Source organism: Neofelis nebulosa, chromosome 9 (genome assembly GCF_028018385.1).
Source record: "Neofelis nebulosa isolate mNeoNeb1 chromosome 9, mNeoNeb1.pri, whole genome shotgun sequence".
NCBI lineage: Eukaryota > Metazoa > Chordata > Mammalia > Carnivora > Felidae > Neofelis > Neofelis nebulosa.
This window is the reverse complement of record NC_080790.1, coordinates 86,163,076-86,187,901: the sequence shown is the minus strand read 5'-3', so window position 1 is coordinate 86,187,901 and position 24,826 is coordinate 86,163,076. Positions and strand designations below refer to the sequence as shown.

Sequence of the window (24,826 nt, the reverse complement as noted above, 5' to 3'; positions counted from 1 at the left end):
GACACAACCAGAATTCCAAACACTAGACTAATAAGTCAATATGAGTCATTAGTGCCTAGGAAATTTGACAAAAGAAATAGAATTGGGAGTTCTGTTGCTGCAACAGAAACTGGGAAATGCTATTTTTTTTTTTTTTTTACTCTTTTTATACATAATTTACCACTCAGGCCCTGAGAGTATCCATTTTGCTAACCTTTGCTAACCTCTGTCAGTTTCTTCATGAGCGTCTTAGACATTCAGCACACTGAGAAGGTTATGAACGTTAATTTAGCCCAAGTACCACCATTTTGGAGACTCACTGTCAACGTAACAAGCCAATTTCATTATACAGCATTAATTGTAAAACACACGGACTTGGAACCAACACGGTCTTCCATCGGCCTGGAAGACATCACAGTAACGGGGTCAAGAGACAAAGGAGAGCAATGGAAAAATACCCCCACCCCCAAAAGGTAAACTTATAGAAGTAGAGCCAGAAAGTGGTTGCCAGTAGCTGGGAAGGTGGAAGAAACAGGGAGGATTAGGTTTAGGTAAAAAGGATGTAAGCTTTTATAGCTCTAAGATGAATAAGGTCTGACAATCTCCCGTAGAGCACAGTGACTACAGTTGGTAACACTGTGTTGCATAAGTGAAATTGGCTAAGAGAGAACTTAAATGTTCTCACCAAAAAAAGAACGAAATATGTGAGGTGATGGATGTTTTAATTAACATCTAGGTGGGGAGAATCCTTTCACAACATATATGGAAAATGATAGCACCATGATGTACACTTTAAGTACCTTCCAATTTTATTAGCCAGTTATACCTCAGTAAAGCTGAAATTAAAAAAAGAAGAAAAGAAAAATGCTCATCTGTGAAAATGGACACTGATCTCTGGCAAAATTTGGCCCTCCTTTCCAATGCCACGAGAGTGTGAAGTGTTTTCACGATGCACACCCACTGCTCTCAAAGTAGACAAATAGCCATCGGTCACCATTTCTAAGAGTTTATTGGGCTTTGCTATTTTTTTCCCCACAAAAGTAATTGTAACTGTTATAACTTAAATATCTATTTCATAAATATATCATAACGTAAATGCCAGGAGCTTCCTTGGTTCTTACTAATGAATTCAGCTACACTAATCAATACCTGACCTTCTTCCTTACCACTTTATTATTCACAATCCTCTGCCTAATTCTAAAACCACACAAGAGTAAAACAAGAAGCACAGTGATTTTAAAAACAGTCCATGTTACCAAGGTCTTCCAGTGTCTAAATGTAATTAAGCTGCCCAAATCATTTTAGGTCTTCAGATATACATGGTTTATGCCCACATTCCTCAATATTCCAGGTTTTCAATTTTCCTGCTTAATGGTGAGAAAAAATTACAGAAAGCCCCTCTGTATCTAGCCCTGGGGATGGGGACCTTCACCCATCATGCTCAGGATGGAGCCTGGCCCAGGTCAGGGACCTAGTACATGAGGGGATACCTGGCTACTCTGGGTTTACTCACTACACAGATACCCCTACAAATGCTTTTGTAAAGATAAATGCAGATATTTATTCCAAACATATCATTGTTTTACGGAAGTCTTTCCAGTCATTCAAGAAAACAGAAGGAGAAAATAAGAATTTCTATCATCTGTGCCTGATTTTTTGAAATAAAAAAAAACTATTATTTTTTTATTTTTCAGAGTAGTTTTAGTTTCCCCCTCTTATTAACATCTTACATTAGAATGGTACATTTGGGCAATTAATAAACCAATACTGATGCGTTATTATCTAGAGTTCATATTTTATGCGGATGCCCTTGGGTTTTGCCTAAGTCCTTTTTTAAAATCCGCGATTCCTCTGGGAAGACCACATCACAGTCAGTCCTCATGTCTCCTTAGGCTCCTCTTGGCTGTGACAATTTCTCAGACTTGGCTCGTCTTGATGACCTTTCCAGTTTTGAGGGACAGTCGCCAGGTCTTTGTAATTTGTAGAAGGTCCACAGCTGGGATACGTCTGGTTTCTCCTCAGCAGAGTTGTGTTATGGCTTTGGGAGGAAGAACACAGAGGGGAGATGCCATTTTCATCACATGGGTATCAAGGGTAGATGCTACTCACTGACTCATCACTGTCGATGTTGACGGCGACGGCCGGCTGAGGTGTGTCTGTCAGGGTTTCCCACTTCTGAGTCACTCTGCCTCTTCTCCATACAGAGCTTTCTGGAAGGACACCTCTAAGCACCGCCCACCCAAGGGTGGGGATCTGTGCTCCACCTTCCTGAGGAAGAGTGTCTCCGCAAGTTATTTGTTATTCCACACAGGAAATCTGTCTCTCTTCCCCGGCTTTAAAATGTATTCATTTATCTGTATCAGTGGAAACTTCTGGATATTTATTTTGTACCTTGGGCTACATTCCAATATTTCTTATGTTGTTGCTCCAACTGTTCTAACTTGGGCTGTCGGGCACTCTGATTTCAGTCGGCTCCTGTGTTCCTTTGACATTCCACCATCGTTGTGAGTTTGCGTGTATGTATGAATGCGTGTGTTCCGAGCATTCAGAACACATCCTCACTTTCTAGCATCACAACTTACGCCAGGCTCATCCTGTAGATCTCCTGCTCCAGTCTCAGAATCAACAGGGCTGCTGTTATAGTAAAATCAGTCTCTACATCCCACCTCGTGTGCATTTTCCACATGAGCGTTCTCCTGTGCTGCCTCTAGCCCAGTTCCTGGGTCACAGTACCGTCGAAGAAAGCAAAGAAGCCATTCTACGGGACTACTGCCGTCTGGCTCTGACTAGCCTTCCCTTCTGCTGAGCAGTGCTGCTAACGAATACCTCTCACTGGTTCCTAACATAGTTCTCGCTTTGTCTGCCTTGCTGACTACTCCCGCCCCCTCCACAGCCGCAGTCACCTTCTCCCACCAGCCTCGGCTGGGTCCCATCCCTTCTCCTCACCACACAGGCCTCCTCGATCCCACCTACAGCCTGCGGTGCCTACTTCATGCTACCGCAAGCATGATTATTTTTACTCCTGACCTAGGTGAGCCAAAAGTTGGTGACATATGCCAAGAGCCGCTCAAGAGATCTCAGGTGCCATAAATCAGGAGTCTGACATGGCCACCACAAGTACCAAGGAACCATCTAGAAGACTCTGGTAGCGCCTACTCCATACCGGCCCCAGGGCAGCCGAATATGGCCCCAGAGGCACTCACAACCCGCTGACCAGTCCCATTTTTATATTTCTGATCACCGGCCCGAGCAAGCCCTCAGTGCCACCTGGCAGCTTACTCTGTGTCCCAAGTGACTCGTCTCTCCGTCTGTGAGGGGTCTGTTTCAGATCCTCCTCCCTCTGCTCACATGCCCACCCCCCACCCCCAGTCTCGGTTGATGAATGACTTTGCTTGCCTCTTATTTTCCTGAGAGAAACAGAAGCAGTCGGAAGGCCACCCATGTACCTGTGCCTATGAACAGGCCACTGTCCCTTTTGTTCCTGGCATGAGCATCTGGGTGCCCTTCTGAGCTCTGCCCTTCTCTGTGCACTGGATGCCACCCCTCTGCCCCTGGAGGAATCTGCTCTACTGTGTCATGAATACTCCTCTCATTTCTGGATTCCCTCACCGGCACGCTGACAGCTGACAGTGTCGATCAGCCCCTCTTGAGTGCGTCCCTCACTTGGCTTCTGGGCAATCACACAGCCCTGCTTCTCCCCTCCCTGATTCCCCCTTCTCAGTCTCCCCTCTGGTTCCTATGTTGTTTGTGACAAAGATGCAGGAGCAACCAGACTGTCTGGGAGCCCCTACTCCATCTGCCAATGGCCCGGATGACTCCGCCCGTCCTCCTGCTTCTGAGCACCATTGCGATGAGTGTCACTTCCAAAACTGTCGCCACCCCTGCTCTCACCCGAATCGCCAGACTACTCCACCCAAGTGGCCACTGGATGTGTCCACCTGGATGTCTAATGTGGCCCTCCCGCCGTACACGTCTTAAAACAACTCTTCATTCTCCCCACCAGAAACAAAAGAAAACGAATAAAGTCAACAACAACAAAACTCTCCTGTGTCTCCCACCGGTGTTCCCTTCTGAGCAAATGACAAACCCTTCATCCAGTTGCTCGTCAAGCCAAAAACCTTGGAGCCATTCCAGCCTCGTCTCCGGCACCACCCACCCCATTTGACAGACCCTGCGGGCTCACCCCCAAACAATGTCTCGAATCCACTGACATTGACTCGCCCCCTCCACCGCCCTGCTCCAAGCCAGCAGACCCCTCTTCTCCTGACTGTGTGACTTTCTCCTCACAGGTCTCTCTAGGTTCACCCTCCACTGCCCCCTGCCCCATCCCCAGCCTGTTTCCCTAACAGTGGCTTTGCAAGACAAGTATATGTACGAGGGCAGGGATCTGGGTCACTCCTTTGTGCAAATCTTACTACAGCTTCCTGTCAAGTTACAACAGAATTCAAAGCCTTCAGGAAGGCCTCAAATAACTTGACCTTGGGCTCGTTTTCTCCATGCTCCTATCCCTCCTGTCCCTCACACTTCGCTGTTCCTCAGAACGACCAGGTGAAGTCTTGCCTTGGGGTCTTTGCACTGTGCCCGCCGCCTGCAATGCTGTTCCTCCAATAGCTGCAGACTCTTTGTCCCCTTGCTTTGCTCAAACCTCTGTCCAAATGTCACCTTCCTTGCTCCAAGCCTTCTCTCCTTCGTATCCCATCCCCAATTAAATTCAACTCTCAGCCAAGCCCAGTCTGTCCCACCTTTTTTTCTTTTTTTAAAGTTTATTTTTATTTATATGGAGAGAGAGAGAGAGAGAACAAGTGAGGGAGGGGCAGAGAGAGAGGGAAACAGAATCCCAAGCCAGCTCCATGCTGTCCGCACAGAGCCCGATGCGGGGCTCGAACTTGCCAACTGTGAACTGTGAGATCATGACCTGAGCCGAAATCAGGAGTTGGAGGTTTAACTGACTGAGCCACCCAGGCGCCCCCACTCTGCCCCACCTTATCTAAAACAGCTGCTGTATTCTCTCCATCCCCTCGCTCTGTTTTCTTGTTTCCATCCCACTTGCCAGAACTTCAGGCGTGTCTTTATTGATTGTCTATTTTCTCCCACGGAATGTAATTCCTTGAGGACAAGGACTTTGTGTCCTTGTAAACAGAACACTTGAAGAGGGCCTGAGCCTATGCATGTACGCAGCAAGCATCTGAAGGGGTGAATTGATGGATGGCCCACAGATGCTCTTTTATCAGTGGCTGTTGACGGCCTCCAGCAGAAGAATCCACTCGTGGGTAGGAGACACTGAAAGGCTGTTGTGTCCTATCCTGAAGGCCTGGTTTGCAGTTGCATTCAAACTTAAGGTGCTTCATCTAAAACGATCTCACTTTTTGAGACGGCCATTGTTCTTCTACATAATAAGAGCTCTTGACTCATGACGGAGGTCAAAGAAGATTTCCAATTAAAAATTTAAATTTCATACTATTCAGCTACTTTGAGTAGAAGGATAAAAGTACATGGGATAGGCATACATATTCATGAAATGCCGATCAATAATGAGGAGTAAATCTTCCAGCTCTTTCTAGCAACTGATTCGTGCAGCAACAGAGAATGAAAGATTAGAGTTTCGGCAAGCCCAGGAAGCGTCGGAGAACGCACAGCCCAAAACCTGATTACACACCTGGCCAAGGCAACTGAAGCACTGTTAATACAATTCCAGCATTGAAAACCTTTGTGTGTCTCCTTCTCAACCCCCTATCTCAAAATAGGCAGTTGAACACTGAAAACACTGAAACGACACAAAATGGATGTGGCCCTCTCAGCAGAGCCAGAAGAATGCAAGATGCCCTTTTACGTGAAAGCATTAAAGTTTGTAACTAGTGGTTATCCATTGCTGGCACAATAAAAGAACGTCTGGATTCTCGATTGAGAAGGAATTCTCGACTTTCACAGATTGAAACATGATGAAATACACTTGTAAAGAAACCGCCATAAGCACCACACATAATGACAAAGGACTGGTATTTAGAATACATAAAAAGTCCAAGAAAAAGATCAACAGCTTGACTGAAAGCAAAGGACACGGTCATTGCACAGAAGGGCAGCGCACACGGGGAGCACATATACAAAAAGCTCCACTGCATTCATAATTTGTGATCGTAGGAAGTAAGATGCCATTTGACTCCAGATGGATTAAAAATGCACAAGGTTGAGGATACAGGTGTTCGGAAGGCTGTGGAGCAACAGGAACCCTCGCATTCTGCTGGGGAAACCGAAATGGAATAACCACTTTGGAAGACAGTTTGGTATTTTCCTTTAAGCTGAACGTGGCACACCGTGCAAGGCGGTAATTCCACTCCGAGTCGTGGGTGGTAGAGAAAGTGGCTCATGTGTGTCGGGGCACCTGCCCAGCAGTGCTCACAGCAGCACTGCTTATGACATTAAAGAAGAGAAACAGAGGGGCGCCTGGGTGGCTCAGTCGGTTAAGCGTCCGACTTCGGCTCAGGTCACGATCTCACTGTCCGTGGGTTCAAGCCCCGCGTCAGGCTCTGTGCTGACTGCTCAGAGCCTGGAGCCTGTTTCAGATTCTGTGTCTCCCTCTCCCTCTGACCCTCCCCTGTTCATGCTCTGTCTCTCTCTGTCTCAAAAATAAATAAATGTTAAAAAAAAAAAAATAAAAAAAAAAAAGAGAAACAGCATCCAAACAAGGGGAGAAGGGAGAAAGGCGTGCACGGTCACACGACTCGGTACCGTACAGCAGTGAAAGAGAAGCAAGCCGCCCCAAATCACTTTGATGACTCCCAGATACCATGATGAGTAGGGAAAAGAGGCAAAGGACCCTACACGGTTCCATTTTCAGAAAGTCCTGAAACCAGCCAACAAAACACCGTTGTTTAGGCTTACCTATGTATATAGTGAAATGAGCTTCAAAAAGTAAGGGAATGAGGGTGCCTGGTTGGCACACTCAGGAGAGTGAGCAACTCAATCTCAGGGTTGTGAGTTCAAGCCCCACATTCAGCATAGAAATTACAAAAAAAAAAAAAAAAAAAAAAAAAAGAAGCAGCAAGGGAATGGAAAGTTGAGTAAATAAATAAGTGGGAGAGAAAAGACAAACGTCACCAGAGGAATTCCAAATAAATCATGTAGCTCCTCCTTCTCAAGGATCGGGAGCTTAACCTGCTCACTTATGTGGGGGCTGCACTCAGACCTCTTCCCAAGGAGGACAGCCTGAGAAGGGCACAAGGAGGAACTCTAGAGTGGAGAACCCTAACAGGCAGCCTCTGCCGGCTGGTTAAGGCCCAGGGCACATTAATAAGGCAGATGGACAGCACATACCCTGGGTAGTATGTGATGAAAAATGCCACTTTACCCCTATGGTCGTCCTCCAAAAAACCCATAACTCCAGCCTAACAATGAGAATAACTACCAGCTAAATCCCAACCGAGGAATACCTGACAAGTGTCCAGGTCACCCAAACCAAGGAAGTCTCAGGGGTGGTCACAGCCTTAGGACACAGGACAACTAAATGTACTGTGCTCTCCTGGATAGGATCCTCCATACCTGGTGATTTTCCATACTCTGAAGTGTACTTTGATATTAATATAGCCATTCCTGCCTTTCATTTGATAATGCTTAATGTTTACACGGTATAGATTTTTCCATCCTTTTATTGTCAACACATACACATACACATATACATGTACATACATACATGCATATAAACTATTTCTAAAGTGTTCCAGGATATGACGGGAAAGAGAGAAGCTCCTGAGAACACAGGACATTTACTTGGCTATTTTTGTGCTAAAATGGAGGAGTACTGTAGGGACGAGTTAGGAATGGCCCAAACCCAGGGGTCCTATAACTGTGCAAAGAGTTCAGAACCCTGTACCAAGTAACCCATTTGAAATTGGGCTCTAATTTGAGAATAAGCAATTTCTGCTTTACTCAGTTCTATTTTTTGCAAGAAAAAAAAAAAAGCCCAAGTCATCAGGTACTCTGTTCAGCAGCCTCTTTGAGTTTTCCATTACTGAGACCATCAAAATGACAAGCTTCCCCACAAACATCATCCATCCTGCAAGCAAAACATCTGAGGAGACAGGACTGGGCCTCATGTGGTCAGCCTCTAAGGGACATACATTTTCATGCCCAATTCTAGAGTCACAAAGGACCTAATGCAATCATCCGGTTCATCAGCCGATCCATTGGGATCTTGTGGTACGAGGAGCTCCAATCCCGGTCACTAGGACACTAAGACCTAAGGGACTTTGATCCTGAAGCTAGAGGGTGTGGGTCTGGAACCAAATGTATCCTACGGTCTTCAGTGTGTGACATCACTGAGAGCAAAAAGTGACTTTGGGTAAGTTACCTTTTATAAAGTTCTAACTGTTTCACACCTCTCCTGTGTTCTGCGGGTAAACCCAGATATTGTCCTTCATGGGCAAAAATAAGGGCTCTGTAAAAAGTCCCTAATAGAAAATAAATTATTTCCCTTTCATACAAAATAATAGAGGCTCTGCTGTGTGATTTCTCCACTGACCCCGAGCCACATTCTGCCGGAACCACCATCCCTCATGCTGAAATCTCCAAAATTGAGAACATAAGATATGGAGAGAGAGGATTAGCACTCCTATTTCTGGGATGTTCTAAAGCACCAAGGCACCCTGTGTGGCTTCCTGTTTCTTCATTATATTTTGTTAGATTTCTGTATATAAGACCAGTTTCCCTTGAGGGTTAGCTCACTGTAACCATAAAATTAGAATTGCCAAGAAACACTATAATCAGTCATGGAATGGATTTTTTTTTTTTTTTTTTTAAGTTTCATGAATCACCTACAGTGTGAATACATGACAATTCTCAACTGGAGGCCTTCAAAGTAGAAGGTCCCTTGCAGGACGATCGATGCAAACATCCAGCCTCCCAGGCCCCTTTAGCTCACTCCAGGTTGGTCTAGTCAAGCCTGAGCATCCTAGTGACTCTTCAAGAAAAATGCACGTTCCCAAGTGGCCCAGAGCACAGAGGAGGTGACCCTGGCACAAAAGCAACTGAGCCCCATCTAGGAAACAGGAACACTGCATTTTGATATGCACTTTGCCTCTCTTTTCTTGCCTTTAACCTATGCTCTTAATCCCAAACTAGCCCTCCATCTCCCCAGTGTGAAAACAAAATCCAGGGTTCACGTTAGCAGTTTCCAAATTGGCTGATGAGAAGGACTTGAGAAGTTTTAAAATCAAGCAAAAAAACTCCAGGCTTCCCTGCATCGAATCCCCGGAGCTAGGGCCTGGACCCGGGGTCTGTGATTTTCAAAGTGGCTGTGAGGTTGAGGCAGGTTTGGGATGAAAACATCTGCACCAGTGATCCTCCCCTCTGTCAGCAAAGCTGAATCTCTGGGGAGCTTCCCCCATGAGATGCCCCACCCCATCCACCCCTCCAGGTTGGTGGCTCCCTTGTGAAGCCAGCAGGCACTTACCCAGAATTCCCTGAGGCCCGTGTGCTTCTAGAAGGAAAAGTGGTGAGGCAGAGGCCAAGGCACACCTGTCTCCACTTGTCCACAAGCACCTATCACGTTGCCAGCCCCTGCTCTATGCCTGGCCCACGCAGCCAACAAAAGCCAGCAGCATGGGCAGCTTGTAGCTGGGGGGAATCTGCTAGAGGTGAGGGGCACATGGGAGATGAGCGACTGTTTACTGCCCGTTGGAGCTGGAGGGGGGCCTGTGGTGTCTCACACACCTTGAATACTTCTTCTTATGCTGATGGTACCAAGGCGTATGCATAGTCCGAACTCATCCAATTGTACATATTAAATGTGCGTGATTTTTTTTATATGAAGTATATATCTCAGTTAACTTGAAAAATAAATTGCTGTGTCAGTATGAGAATTCCTTTGATCTCCCACCAGCGTGTGCCGATCTAAAGGGGTGCGTGGGATGCTGCAAAGCTGTCTTCTGCAGGAAGCATGTCTGGTGGTCCTGGAACACTGTCGGGGGGTGGGGGATGGTCCTAGGGACCTCTTGCTTCCACCTTCTCGTGTCACTGATGTGCTTCAGTGTAGAGAACAAAAATGCAGCCTGAGTTTTAGATTTCTGCCTGTCGACTTTTACTGTAACATTGCAAAAGTTTTCTTTGGGAACAGTACTGGCTCTAGGAAGTTAAATAAAAACTTCATGACGAAATCAGACCATAGAACATCACCGTTTAAGGGGAGCGATTTGTGGCTGTGTTAATGAGCAAGATGGTAACAAAAGCAAGGTTTGAATGGAAACCTGGATGGCCCAGTGCTCACTGAGTGGGAGGTGGCTGTATCCACCTGCCAGGTCCAGGACTGCGGCGGCCCAACCCGCATCTCGCTGTGAAATGACACTTGTCTTCTCGGTCTCTCAGAGAGTTGAACTTGACCAGCAATAACAGTGACAAGTTGATGGGTTGGATTTGAGCTTGACTGCCCTCTGGAAGTAAGGGAGATCCTAATTTTTGAATCCACTGTAGTGGTTCCCTGTCCGGAGCCCTTGGCTCTCTGCCCTTCCTGTGTGGAATACTATGCAGGCCACGGTGTGGGCAGGTGGTAGTCAGCAGCAGCCCAGGGCCACCGCGTGGACTCTAGGCCAGACCCGGGCCCACTAGGGGACTCAGAATGTTTAGTGTACAGGTGGGATGTTTCCATAGAAGACTGCATTCTGCTTGGGCCCCCCAAAGGCACTCATGGAAAGGAGCGGGGAGTACAGCAGCTCTGAGACCCGGCTTCTTCAGACTTGTTTAGAAGGTTTGGGGACTTACAGTTTATGATCCTACCCAGAGATTTTGTCGTAGATTTGGTAGTGCTTACAGAGACTATGAGAGACTTTCCATGCCAAGAGCAGAAGAGCTGGGTAGTCAGTTAAGCGTCTGACTCTTGATTTCAGCTCAGGTCATAATCTCATGGTTTGTGAGATCAAGCCCCGCGTAGGGTTCTGCACTGACAGCACGGGGCCTGCTTGAGATTCTCTCTCTCCCCTTTTTTCTCTGCCCCTCCTCTCTTGTGCATGCACGCTCTCTCTCTCTCAAAATAAATAAACATTAAAGAAAAAACAAGGATGAGAAGAGCTAGGGAGAACCACTGATCCCAGGAGCCTGAAACAAGAAGGTCTTTCCTGTCCATAGCCTGGGTCTGGTGGTGGTCTCTTTTGTGGGAGAAGCTATGTACTGGCCATTTTCAAATGCCTGTCTTATAACCCCCAAACTCCATATTGAACACAGTTTTGTAAAACAATGATGATATTTTCTTGGAGGTTATATTCCAAGCCTCTTTGACTCGTGCCTGGAACAGAGGATTCTGGAGAAAGTGTTGTGCATGCGGGTGTGTGATACAAAGACTGACATCTGTTCACTGGTGTTTTTCATGGCCATGTGTTAAGGTCTAAGCCTTGGTTTCTGGGATGGTGACATGGAGGGACCAGAGAAGTGCCGGGTCTATGATTTTGGAGTCCTAGGACAGTACCGTGTGGACAGTTCTGTAACATAACCTGGACCGCCACACCTTCCACAGAGAAGGTGGAAGCAAGAGGTCCCTAGGACCACCCCCCACAGTGTTCCAGGACCACCAGACATACTTCCTGTGGAAGACAGCTTTGCAGCATCCCATGCACCCCTTTAGATCAGCACACGCTGGTGGGAGGTCAAAGGAATTCTCATACTGACACAGCAATTTATTTTTCAAGTTAACTGAGATATACTTCATATAAAAAAAAAGTCACGCATCTTTAATATATACAATTGGATGAGTTCGGACATACGCATACACCTTGGTACCATCACCACAAACAAGGTAATAAACACATCCACCACCTCCAACAGATCTCCCTGTTCGAGATCTACAGAGGGCCCCCAATTTCCGACGGCTCCACCTAGGAATTTTCGACTTGATGATGCCGTGAAAGCGATATGCATTCAGTAGAGACTGTACTTTGGATTTTGAATTTGGATCTTTTCCCAGGCTAGTGATACGTGGTACAATCTTCTCTCATGACGCAGGGCAGGGGCCACGGCCCCAGGCAGCCTCGCGATCACGAAGATCAATATCCGATATACTGACAACCATTCCGGTTTTTTTGTTTGTTTTCATTCTGTTTTTCACTTTCGGTACAGTATTCAATGTATCATATGGGATATTCAACACTTTATTAGAAAACAGGCTTTGTGTTAGATGATTTTGCCCACTTGGGGGCTAAAGTAAGTATTCTAAGCGCTAGGCTAGGCTAAACGCTGATGTTCACAGGTGTATCAAATGCTTTTTTGACTTAACACCGTTTTCAACTTATGACAGGCTTGTTGGGATGCAACCCGTCATCGGTCACAGATGTGTGGTAACTTGCTAAAAAAGCCTACATCCCCCTACCCTGCAACACGTGCACACGGCAGGAATGTGCTTTTTGTTTTTTCAAGAAAGGTCAAGAAAAAACACTTCACCTAACTGGGGAGCCACGACTGCAGCAATGCTCTCATTTCAAGCTCCGTGTGACCTGCCTCTTAGTATTGTTCTGTCACATCTACAGGCTCTTAAAAGAAGACAAAGAGTGCTACTAGGTCACCATGCAAACCAGCATGAAGGTCACCATCCAACACAGGGCCATATTTGGTTAAGTAATTATAACCCATGACCTTCTGGCTCATTTCCTTCTTTTATACAACGGTGGTGGTGTGAAAAGAGAGGGGAACGGCCACATCACCTGGCTTTAAAGAGAATTTAGGAAAATTTATAGGAAAATTCCTTAGTAAACCAGAAGGTACGAGTCAGAGAACAGTGGAGAAAGGACAGGAATGCTATGAATTCAGCCTCTACAATCTGTCAGAGAGAAAAGAAAGGGTGTGGAAAGGGCAAGGACTTGCTTTCCCGTGTTTTTAATTGTTTTTTCCAGCTTTCTAAGAAGCCACCCTGTTAGGGCATGTTAGGTAAGACAGAAAAGAAAAATGCTTGTTTCAACTTTGATCATCACCGCAACCACTATAAAATGATGGTTTCATTGCCTACATTGAAAAATCATTAAACTGCGATTTTATGCAGCTTCACTCTGGTGTACAAAGGTCCTGGAAGTATAATGGACCACGGGACGACCCGGAACACAGAAAGTATACCAGGTCCTCTTGAGTCTACAAGTGACTTCTCTTTCAAAGGTCTGTTCATAAGAGAGGAATCACGAGTACAAGGTGACTCTGAACGCCATCTGGGAACAGCACAAGTGGAAGTCTGAGGCCTGTGTCCTGACCTCAGCTTGGTCCCGAGCTGCTGAGCTGACGCGAGGACTTCAGCAGGTACAATGCCCTCCACGGGATTCAGCTTCCTGTCTCCCATCCCTCTGATCCTTCCCAAAGCTTTCCTTCATGCTCCCTTCTTTAAGTTTCCAAAAGAGACTTGCTTCCAAACCATACTTAGTTCCTGGAGACTTTTCTATGGAAAAACCAAGTAAATGGATAAAATTCATGGTCTAGGAAGAATGAAAGGCTTTGGGTCAGGAAAATGTGGGGGTACAGCCTGCTCTTATGAGCTCTGGGCTTTGGCCACGCTGTTTAATCTGAGTGTCAAGTGGACCCCGGTCCCAAGTTAGTGCTCAGACAACAGGGGATTACTGTGTCATTGCCAGGGTATGTCAGGGACATGGGGAAGAGAAAGAACATGGACTTATAAACCAGGACTTGGTCAAAATGCTATTGTGCAAGTTCAACTCTATGAACACAGGCAATCCTCTTACTCTCTCCTGAGGGTTAGTGCCTCTGTTTATGAAATGGGGGTAATGAGATCTGTCTTTCAGATTAAGGACAACAACAGAGGTGGCAAAAGCCCTGTGCCAGGTACCAGAAAAGCGTCTGGTAGGTTGTTTTTTTTTTTGTTTTTTTTTTTTTTAAACAATTTATGCTCCATTTTAATTTCGATCCTTGGAAGAAGAAAAGAGCTCACTGGAATGTAAGTTTAAAGCATTTTTAAAAATCCATCTCAGTCCCTCCATTTACTCTTCAAGAAGTTCAAAATAAAAGGATCAATGGGAAGACAAAAAGGACTGACATCTAAAATGTGTTTCTTGGGGCGCCTGGGTGGCTCAGTCAGTTAAGCATCCGACTTCAGCTCAGGTCATGATCTCGCAGTTCGTGAGTTCAAGCCCCGCGTCAGGCATCTGTGCTGATGGCTCAGAGCCTGGAGCCTGTTTCAGATTCTGTGTCTCCCTCTCTCTCTGCCCCTCCCCTGTTCATGCTGTCTCTCTCTGTCTCAAAAATAAATAAATGTTAAAAAAAATTTAAAAAAATAAAATAAAATGTGTTTCTTTGGTACACAGAGAAATATCCACTTTCAGACCATAATTGGTTAGAATGTTGCAGCAAACCTAATATGCAATAATGTGAAATTTGCTAAGATGCACAAAGATATTACAGTCAAGTGAAATCCCTTTTCAGATTCACTGGCTGCCCAGAACAGGGAGAGAGAGGCACGGCCACCCTCTCCAGGGGTGGTGCCATCTGTATGGAATGCTGCCCTGCATTATAAGCATCACACTCCAAGCATGGGGTACAAATGAGAGCACAGGTGCAGATGTTTGAGAGCCCTTGTACTTGAGCAAACCTGGACTGAAACGTGTCCAGTAGGTTAAAGCAGGTTCCCATCAACTCCACCACCAGGTTAACTGTGGTAGAATCAATACTGCAGTATTTTTTAGCAGTGTAAACTCAACATAATAAAGCTCACAGCTAATAACATACCTAGTAGTGGAAAAACTGATAGCTTTTCCCCAAAGATCGAGGAACGAGAGAAGTATGTCCACTCTTGCCACTTTTCAACATGGTACTAGAATTCCTCGCCAGAGCAATTGGACAAGAAAAAGAAACAAAAAGCACCCAAATCCGAAAGGAAGAAGAAAAACGGTCACTATTTGCAGATGACATGATAAACAAATTCAATGAAGTCGCAATATACAATATCAATATGCTGTACAAATATCGGTTCTGTTCCTCTACATTAACAATGGACTATCAGGAAGAGAAATTAAGAAAGCGATCTCATTTACAATTGCATCACGAAGTATAAAATACCTAAGCAATAAATATAACTGAGGAGGTACAATATCTATACACTGAAAACTGTAAGACACTGATGAAACAAAGTGAAGAAAACACAAACAGAAAGATATTCCATGCTCATGGATTGCAAGAATTAATATTGGTAAAATGTCCATATAACCCAAAGCCATTTTCAGACTCAGTGCAATCCCTATCAAAATTCCAATGGCATTTTTGTCAGAAATAGAACAATCTTAAAATTTGTATGGAACCACAAAAGATCCTGAATAGCCAAAGCAACCTTGAGGGAAAAAAACCAAAAGCAAAAAAAACCAAAAAAGACCCCCAAAGCTGGAGGCATGGATTTCTGATTTCAAGCTATATTACAAAGCTGTGGTAATCAAAAATGTATGGTGTTGGCATAAAAAGAGACACATAGATCAATGGAACAAAGAGCCCCAAAATAAACCCATACGTGGATGATCAATTAACTTCCAACAAGGGAGCTAAGAATATACAGCAGGGAAAGAATAGTCTCTTTAATAAATGGTGTTGGGAAAACTGGACAGCCACATGTAAAAGAATCAAACTAGACCACTATCTTGCACCATAGACATAATTCACTCAAAGTAGATTAAAGGCTTGAATATACGACCTGAAACCATTAAACTCCCAGAAGAAAACATAGGCGGTAAGCTCCTTGACATTGGTCTTGGCAATGTGTTTTTGGAAGCAAAAGTCAACAAAAGCAAAAATAAACAAGTGGGACTCCATCAGTCTAAAAAGCTTCTCCATAGCAAAGGAAACCATAAACAGAGTGAAAAGTAACCTACGGAATGGGGAAAAATACAAATCACATTATCTGATGAAGGGCTAATATCCAAAATATATAAAGAACTCATACAACTCAGTAGCAAAAACACAAACAAAAAATAGGTAGAGGATCTGAACAGATATTTTTCCAAAGAAGATATCTAAATGCCCAACAGGTACATGAAAAGGCGCTCAACATCACTAATCACCGGGGAAATGTAACAAAACCACAATGAGATATCACCTCATCATACCTGTTAGCATGGCTATTAGCAAAAATACAAGAGACAACAAGTATTGACAAGTATGTAGAGAAAAGGAAGCACCTTCTCACTGTTGATAGGAAAGTAAGTTGGTGCAGCCACTGTGGAAAACACTATGGAGATTCCTCAAAAGATTACAAACAGAAGCACCATATGATCCAGCAATCCCACTTCTGGGTATCTATCCAAAGGAAACGAAAACAGGATATCAAAGAGATGTGTGCACCCCCAAATTCACTGCTATTGTTATTCACAATAGCCGAGATACGGAAACAACCTACGTGTCTATCCAGCAATGAATGGATTAAGACGTGGTGTTTATGCATAACGGAATAACATTTAGCCGTGAAAAAAAAAAAAAAAAAAAAGGAAATCCTGCCATTCTTGACAACACGGATGGACCCTGAGGCATTATGCTAAGTGAAATAAGCCAGCAGAGAAAGACAAATCTTGTGTAGTATCACTTATATGTGATATCTGGCGGCGGGGAGGGGGGAAGGTCAAACTCCTAGAAACAGAGAGTAGAAAAGCGGTTGCCAGGGACTGAGGTTAGAGGAAACAGCCAGAGGTTGATAAAAGGGACACACTTCCAGCTAGAAGATAAATAAAGCTTAAGGATCTAATGTATAACAGAGTGACTACAGTTAATAACACTGCATTATTTAATCGAAATTTGCTAAGAGGGAACCTAAATGTTCTCACATACACACAGGAGAAGAGAAATAGGTGAGGTGATGGACGTGTTAATTAACTAGATGGTCAGGATTCTTTCACAGTGTATATGGTTATCAAATCACCACGAAGTATGCTTTCAGTATCTTACAATTTTGTCAATCAGACCTCCAGAAAACTGAAAAAAAGAATAAAGGAAATGATGTGGACAGGATCCCCGCTAACATCTGCTCTCCGATACTCCTATCAGCAAATTGACGGTCTGAAATCTTCGTCTCCTTTCCTTCACTTCGCTCACGAGTCTTCTCACCTAAGCCACGGTCTTTCCTGCTCCGTAACACCATGATCCTTCTACCCCTTAAGCTTCTGTCCTGAAAATGGTTCTAAATCGTTTCTCAAAAGATGAGAGATTTTCAGCATAGTGTACCATGCCCTTTCATGTCTTTCATCCCCAGTAAACCCCAGCCAGCCTCCAACGACCATGAACCCCAGTCGATTCTCAATCATACATGAGAAGAGTTAAGTACAGGCTACGCATTCTCTAACAGTTCTAATGTAAATGGGAAAGGGTCTGCTGCCAGGCTTCTCCCATGGTCTCCACTTCGCAAAATAGGCAGGGTCAAGGTTAGGGAGTTCCCAAGATTCTGCTCTTCAACCTCAAAGTGGGGGAGGCTCCAGGGAAGACAATATGGGGCAGGGAAGTGCACAACTTGGTAAACAGGGGCTTGGGACTCCAGTTGGGCCCCTCTGAGATGGAGCATGGACATTCCACCGTCTTTATTCATTCCACCCTCAGCCCGGCCCTAGGTGCAGGTCTGCGCTAGGACAGGGCAAACTTTGTGTCCCAATAACTGGGCAATTCATTCGAGGCTGACATCCCACTAACCACCTTACCAGGCTAGCACGGCTGTCACTTCTTTCCAAAATGTGCCCTTTTCCTGCTGGCAATTGAAAGACCACTGACCAAAGAGCATGCTGGGTCCCCACCCATATTGCTTAAATGATCTGGAAACTCTAAGATCCATTACCCCAGTGAATTCACCTAGCTTGTCCTTGCCAAGGGGACCCAGTATGCCTCGGTGCACACATGCCCTCATTCTTCAAAACTCACTCCAAACAGAGCATCCTCTGGCTTTTCCAGACTCCTCTCTGAGGGCCAGCCAGATCGCCCTGCCATGTGCACCAGGGACTCACTGTAAGAAACCAGCCACAGCTGTCAGGGTCCAGCCTCATCCCACAAGGGCATGAGAAAGGCTTTCTAGAGCTTATTTTATCTATTTTTGTAGCTGCTAAAACACAGTGCTAAAACGGTCAATGGTTTAGAATCTAGTTGGTGCTCACAATAAATATTTATTATACAAATGGATACATCTAATGATTTTCCCACTGGACATTTATCTAAACCACAAAAGTAATTCTTAATAAGTCAATCAGGGTTTTTTGGTCATGGATGTCATGAGCTTATAGAAATGAACTAGTTAAAATAATATGTGTATAGATATCTCTGTAAGTATCTTTTCATGATTATGAATGGTTCTCTATCTAACCGTACACAGGAATCAACCATTTGCCTGATAGTAATAGATACCTGCCGGGCACTCGTGCAGAATATACTGCTAGGAGTGAGCACGTTACTTTCTCTGCCTTACCACTCTCCGAACGAGACACTTTCAGAATAACTGAAGTGATAACATGAAGTGCATTAATGCCATTAAGTGTCACATTCTAATACTGATGAATTCCTGATGAATCCTGACGATCAGATTTGAGGATTTGCACTAATTTCTCGATTACCATGAAATACGTGACTGCATTTATAAAAGACTAAGTCTTAAAAGGTTCCACTTCAATGACTATTATAAAAAATTGATTTGCAAAGGGTAAGAGCTTTTCTGTGTAATGGAAATCTCCTAGGATTGGACATGAAACATCCCAATGGTGTTTATCTTACATCAGGTCTGAAGGAGAAACCTGGGAATGCCCCATCGACGCATGAGGCTATGTAAAGCTAGTAAGAGACCAGTCCAGAGGGCACAGGGTCAGGATAACTTTAAGCATAGTGGGAGAGAGGAAGGAGGGCATAGAATTCAGCTACACAATATGACCTTCAAGCTCTCAATTCCAAACCAAGCCCTAGACCTGGAAATCACAATGAACAACACTCTAAATAAATGGGACATGTCATTTCCTCCAAGTGAAATCATAAAGGATAATAATAAGCTGAAGACACCCAGACACTTAATCCTACTCTTATGAAATACTACCTATTATTTCTGTGCTGTTCAGGTTACTACACATCAAAAAGGAGCAGAAGTAAAATTAAGAAGCCTCCAAAAAAAAAAAAAAAAAAGTCGTTAAGGGGGAAAAAAAAACCCACTTACAAAAATTTTAGCAGCAGTTTTAGATGAAATGAAAGCTAATTCTCATCTATATTAAATTAATAAACTTACAGAAATCATACCAAGAGATTCTACAGCCCAAAGTTACAGATTCAAGAACAGTTTAAAACAATTTGTGAATAACACAAGCAAAATAAGGGTCTGAAGAAAAGCTAGTGAATTGGGTGTTCCCACCTCCAAACTGTACCTTCTTCATAAAGCCTGCCTACGGCCCAGCCAGAGACAGAACACCAGATTAACCACACTACCAAACCACAACCCTTACAATTTCAATCGTATGTCCCAAATGATTTGTTAGGGCTGAAAAATATTTCTGTTATACAGACTACATGTTTCTGCCCAGGAACGGCTATTACAGGATCCCTGGATCTCAGAGCCCACATGCTGTATTACGGGTACAGTTTTAACACGTGTGAGCAGATTTCTCATACAAACAAGCAGAATTTTCCCCAGAATCCTTTATCCGTTTGCACATTTACACGTAGACTATTCTTCTAGGCGTCACAGTTGGAATGAACCTTTACCAGACCAAAAGCATCCTGAAGGCAGTTCTTATTTATCTCATAGTCCCAGAGCAGCACAAGGAAGGCCTCGACTTGTACAGACTCAAGGCCACCTTGAGCTGGTGCCACAGGGCGTTTTATAAGTGGGGGGACACCCACCATTCTGCTTCCTGGTTACTCAAGTAATGCCATCATGTGCTGATGCAGGAACAGTCAACTCATTTTTGAACCAGGGCCCTTGAAAACTTACAGTTTATGTAGCTCAATACATGAGGGCCACACTTCTTGTCATTTTACTAATGGAAAACCTACCATGCAAATCGAGCATTTGAGGCGAAAGCACCAACTTCTCCCAGCTGTTTTAAGCAGGAAATCACAGGCTTACCTTTGGCACTCAGTTATAAGAGATGACTGGCAAAACGCAGAACTCCTCAAAAGGTGAATTTCTCAGCTGGTCACACCTCCTGAAGTTACAAAGCTGCAGGAATTCTCCAGATTCTTGAATCCAACCCAAATCTCAGCAGAGGATTATGATCTGGGGAATCACTTGTATAGAAGGAACATATGAATTCTGAAAGGAAACAGAAAAAAACACATTTATTGGGACCACGTGCTCGTTTGATTTTAAGTTAACTGCCTGAAAATTATTTGCCTGAAACCAGTAATTTTCTTTTTTAAATAGAATTTATTGTCAAGTTAGCTAACATACAGTGTATACAGTGTGCTCTTGGTTTCGGGAGTAGATTCCCATGAATCATTACTTACATACAACACCCAGTGCTCATCCCAACAAGTGCCCTCTGCAACGCCCATCACCCATTTTCCCCTCTCCCCCACGCCCCCATCAACCCTCAGTTTGTTCTCTGTATTTAAGGGTCTCTTATGGTTTGCCTCCCTCTGAAACTAATTTTTTGCCCCTTCCCTTCCCCCATGGTTGGGAAGGGTCTTCTGTTAAGTTCCTCAAATTCCACGTATGAGTGAAAACATATGATCACTGTCCTCTGCCTGACTTATTTCACTTAGCATAATACCCTCCAGTTCCATCCACATTGTTTCAAATTGCAGGATTTCATTCTTTCTCATTGCTGAGTAGTATTCTATGGTATATATAAACCACGTCTTCTTTATCCATTCATCAGTTGATGGACACTTGGGCTCTTTCCATACCTTGGCTATTGTTGATAGCACTGCTATAAACATTGGGGTACAAGTGCCCCTATGCATCAGCACTCCCATATCCTTCGGATAAATTCCTAGTAGTGTCATCGCTCAGTCGTAAGGTAATTCTATTTTTAATTTTTTGAGGAACCGCCACACTATTTGCCAGAGTGGATGCACCAGTTTGCATTCCCACCAGCAGTGCATGAGGGTCCAATATTTTCAATACACCCCAGAAAAAAGTTGCTTTGTACCTACTGACCCCTGCCCAAACAAAAACGTCCTCCTCCTCCACCTTCAGATCCCTGTCTGGTACCTCTGAGGCAGTCAGGTACCTCTATGGAGGAAAGAGATGGGGACGGTGGGGACAGCTAGCCATAACCCGGGCACCTAAGTTCCCAAGATTCTTCAGCCCTCTTCCCCAAGACGGCTCCTCCCCACAGCCTTCCAAGCCTGCTGGAAACAAAAGAAAGGTTGCCAGGTGGAAAGGAAGCAAGTCTGAGAGCCTAATGAAGGGAGAAGGGTTGCAGAGAGCAGGGATGTTTAAATTTAGAGACTCACTCCTCTGTCTCGGAGGTCTCTTGCACTGGTCATTTACTGGGAGAGATCCCCTACTGGACCCCACAGCCTTGTGCTACAAAACATCCCTGCAGGAAATCTGAGAATAACGTCCAGAAACCACAAGGAAATGGGGACAAGAGCAGCCTGACGGAGATGACCTGTGGCCTCTCCCCCTTGCTCTGGGGGAGTCTGCTGCTGCCTTACGTTCTCTGCACTTGGGGGGCTCTTTTCAGTCCTTGCCCAGCATTGCTGAGGGGACCCTGAAGCTCTGTGGACCTCCAAGAGAGTTCACTGACAGTTTTAATTACATTTCAGACCCAGAGGGGATCGGTCCTGACAGTTCATTCAGAGAAGATCTATTTATTCATCCCTAGCATGATTATGACCCAAAACGTTAAATACCCCATGGAAAAAATCAAATTCTATTTTAGTCCAATAGAAAAAGATAATTCAAGTAGGGCTTTCATAAAAACGTTGTATGGCACATTCATAAATTTTGATTAAAAAATTAATTCCTCTTTATGCACTCTCTAGCATTATTTTAAAGGCTGCAGACCTTAAAAAATATATATGTATATATGTATATATATGATTTAATGCAAGGAAAAGGTGATGCCGCAGCACAAAAGAAATACTAGGTTTGGGCAAGACGTGTACCAGGACAATTACACCCTTCTCTCTGCTACATGTTTACAATCATCAAATGACAGGATCTCCAGAAATAGAAGTTTTAGTATCCGGACTCAGGTCCTGAGCAAGTATTCTTTTTTTTCTTTTTTTTTTCTTTTTTTTTTTTTTTAACCTTTATTTATTTTTGAGAGAGACAGAGTGAGAGCAGGGGAGGAACAGAGAGAGGGAGACCCGGAATCTGAAGCAGGCTCCAGGCTCTGAGCTGTCAGTACAGAGCCCGATGCGGGGCTCGAATCCACGAATGGCTATCTGGGATTCAAGTGTGAAAAAGGAAGGCTGCAGTGTTTTCCCAGAGAAAAGCATTTCACAGACAAATGGTCAATGCACAAAGCATACGCCTTCAATGGAAATAAACAGAGGGATCAAGACCTGTCTCATCCTGGGTTTAAATGTACCCTGCCCACGTCCTATGTTTATTTAATGTGGGGCTATTGGCGTATTCAAAACCTCTGGTAAGGATAAACATTTCCAATCAGATCTTAAGTACAAAGATTTAAACCCATCAGGAAAGCATACACTCTTATGCAAAAACCACCTCAGACTGCAAACGCTACCCAGCACAAGGTCAGCTGGACTGCAGAAGGTTCTCGCCCAAGAATTGACTCAAGGACAGTCTACAGAGTGTGTTGCACACAGACGGGAATATACGAAACGCGTCTAGGTTTTCCTTTGAAAATATTTCTCCACTAGCACCATGCGCATCTCCCTTTAGAAACAGACGACGAAGAGGTAGAATCAGAAAGCAATGAACCCTGATACCAAACATCTCCCCTCCACATCACTTTGGACTCCTAATAATGCAACGTTTTGTCACCGCGAAATCCACAGGATTTTCTGAACTGTCTGTAACACTGACATTTTCTTTTTCTCAAATATGTTTGTGAAAAACCTGAGCCACAACTTGGGGCTTCTCCCCGGTCTTCTGGGGGCATCTGGCTACGGCACCTGTTTCAACTGGGAGGGTGTGCTCTGGGCTTGCGTGCCTCGGTACCTCGATCTGCAATTCTGGGAGCACTATGGGTCCTGGGGCCAGGGCCTGCCCCGCCACCAGTGCCGACCTTAGTCTAATTTAGACTTCCAGTGCCTGCTACAGCACCAGACACCGGAGGTCCCGGGCGGTGTCCTTCATACCTTAGCCCCGCATGGAAGTCCAGTGGTGACGTCCAGCACTAACGCGCTTTACTCCAGGGGAGTCATGAAGGATTAGCAAGGGGGGATGCGCCCTGTTCCGCTGATGGCCCAAAGCTGTGTGTGGGGACGCTCAGCTCTACCTATTTTACAGCTGGCCACTGTTCCCGGACCATTCAAATCTCCCGAAGGCTCATACTGGTGCTCAGGGGATACCACCTCTCCTTCTCCCTGATTCACAGAAACAGAGTAACAGGCAGAGACGAGAAGAGCTTGTCCTGGTCCCAGTGAGACACTGCACTGGCGCTCCCCCTTCACAGCAACCCGATGAGACAAATCTTATCATACAGCTCAGGGACTAAGCCCCGAGATGGCCCACAGCCAGAATCTAAACCTACGCTGGCCTGATTTGAAATTTTTTTATTAACATTTACTTATTTTCGAGAGAGACGGAGCATGAGCGGCAGAGGGGCAGAGAGAGAGAGACACACACAATCCGAAGCAGGCTCCAGGCTCTGAGCCATCAGCCCAGAGCCCGACGCGGGGCTCGAACCCTCGAACGGTGAGATCATGACCTGAGCCAAAGTCAGACGGCGCCCCGGCCTGATTTCAGAGCCCTGCCAATGCTCTTTCTCCTCAGAAAAGATCACCACTAACAGGTAGAGCCTGGAGACTCAGGCAGAGACTGACTGCCGCCGCCATCGGTCTGGAGTATCTGCTACGCTGGGAGGCCAGCTTCAGCCTCTCCAATCAGGTAGGGACAGCATAATGCTGCGTCAAAGAAGCAAGCCCACGAAGGCACACAGCACCTTATTTTCAAAGGAACCGTTTCTCTTAGATGTTAATGCAGCAAAAAGAATTACTGAAAAACATCATCTGACTGGGTTGAGTAGTGCACACAACCAAAAGAGTCGCAGGTTACATCAGGTGAGCATCACAACTCAATGTTACACATACCAAATGCACCACGAGAAACCTCCAGACCCCTAATTTTAGGCCCTCTGGGCTCCCAAATGTCACAGCCTCATCTTGCCTTTCTTACCCCTCTTTGCCCTCTCCACGTGAGACTCCTCTTCAGAGCACATAGGCCCTACAGTGGCCCAAGCTGACATCCAGCTCAGAAGGAATATGCAGGGTCCCTGCCTGACCAGAAGGACATGGGGCCAGGCTATCTTGGTGACTTCTGGCAGAACTAACTATGTTTCATTCCTACCAAGCTACTTGGTGGAAAACTTTATTCTGGTGGGAAAGTGCTAGTTTCAGACACTGAACAAAGCTATACAAAAGTCTCCTTGAGTGGCCTGGCTAAAATTCAACCCTGGTTTCTTCCCCCATGTGGACTCACACCATGCACAGTGGTCCCCAGTCAGGGTCCAGAGAGTAATGGAAGGCCATAAGCTAGGGTCCAAATTTCAAAAAGTCCCATGAAATTAGGATTCTTACTCAAGATAAAGCAGTCCTGAGCAGGACAAACTGCAAGGTTTTTTCTTTTTAATTTGTGTGTGTGTGTGTGTGTGTGTGTGTTTATTTTTGAGAGAGACAGAGAGATAGAGTGTGAATGGGGGAGGGGCAAAGAGAGAGATGGAGACACAGAATCCAAAGCAGGCTCTAGGCTCTGAGCCATCAGCACAGAGCCTGACACGGGGCTCAAACCCACGAACCATGA

General features: G+C 44.9%; 1 protein-coding gene across 3 annotated transcripts in view; it reads right to left on the bottom strand.

Annotated features, from left to right (window-relative positions):
• Window positions 1–24,826, bottom strand: part of NCK2 (NCK adaptor protein 2) — a 157,903-nt gene that overhangs the window by 58,619 nt on the left and 74,458 nt on the right. For all 3 annotated transcript variants that reach the window (XM_058684590.1, XM_058684589.1, XM_058684591.1), the window contains exon 2: window positions 20,009–20,194. The gene's annotated coding sequence lies outside the window, so the exon portion shown is untranslated. The remainder of the gene's footprint in view (window positions 1–20,008; window positions 20,195–24,826) is intronic.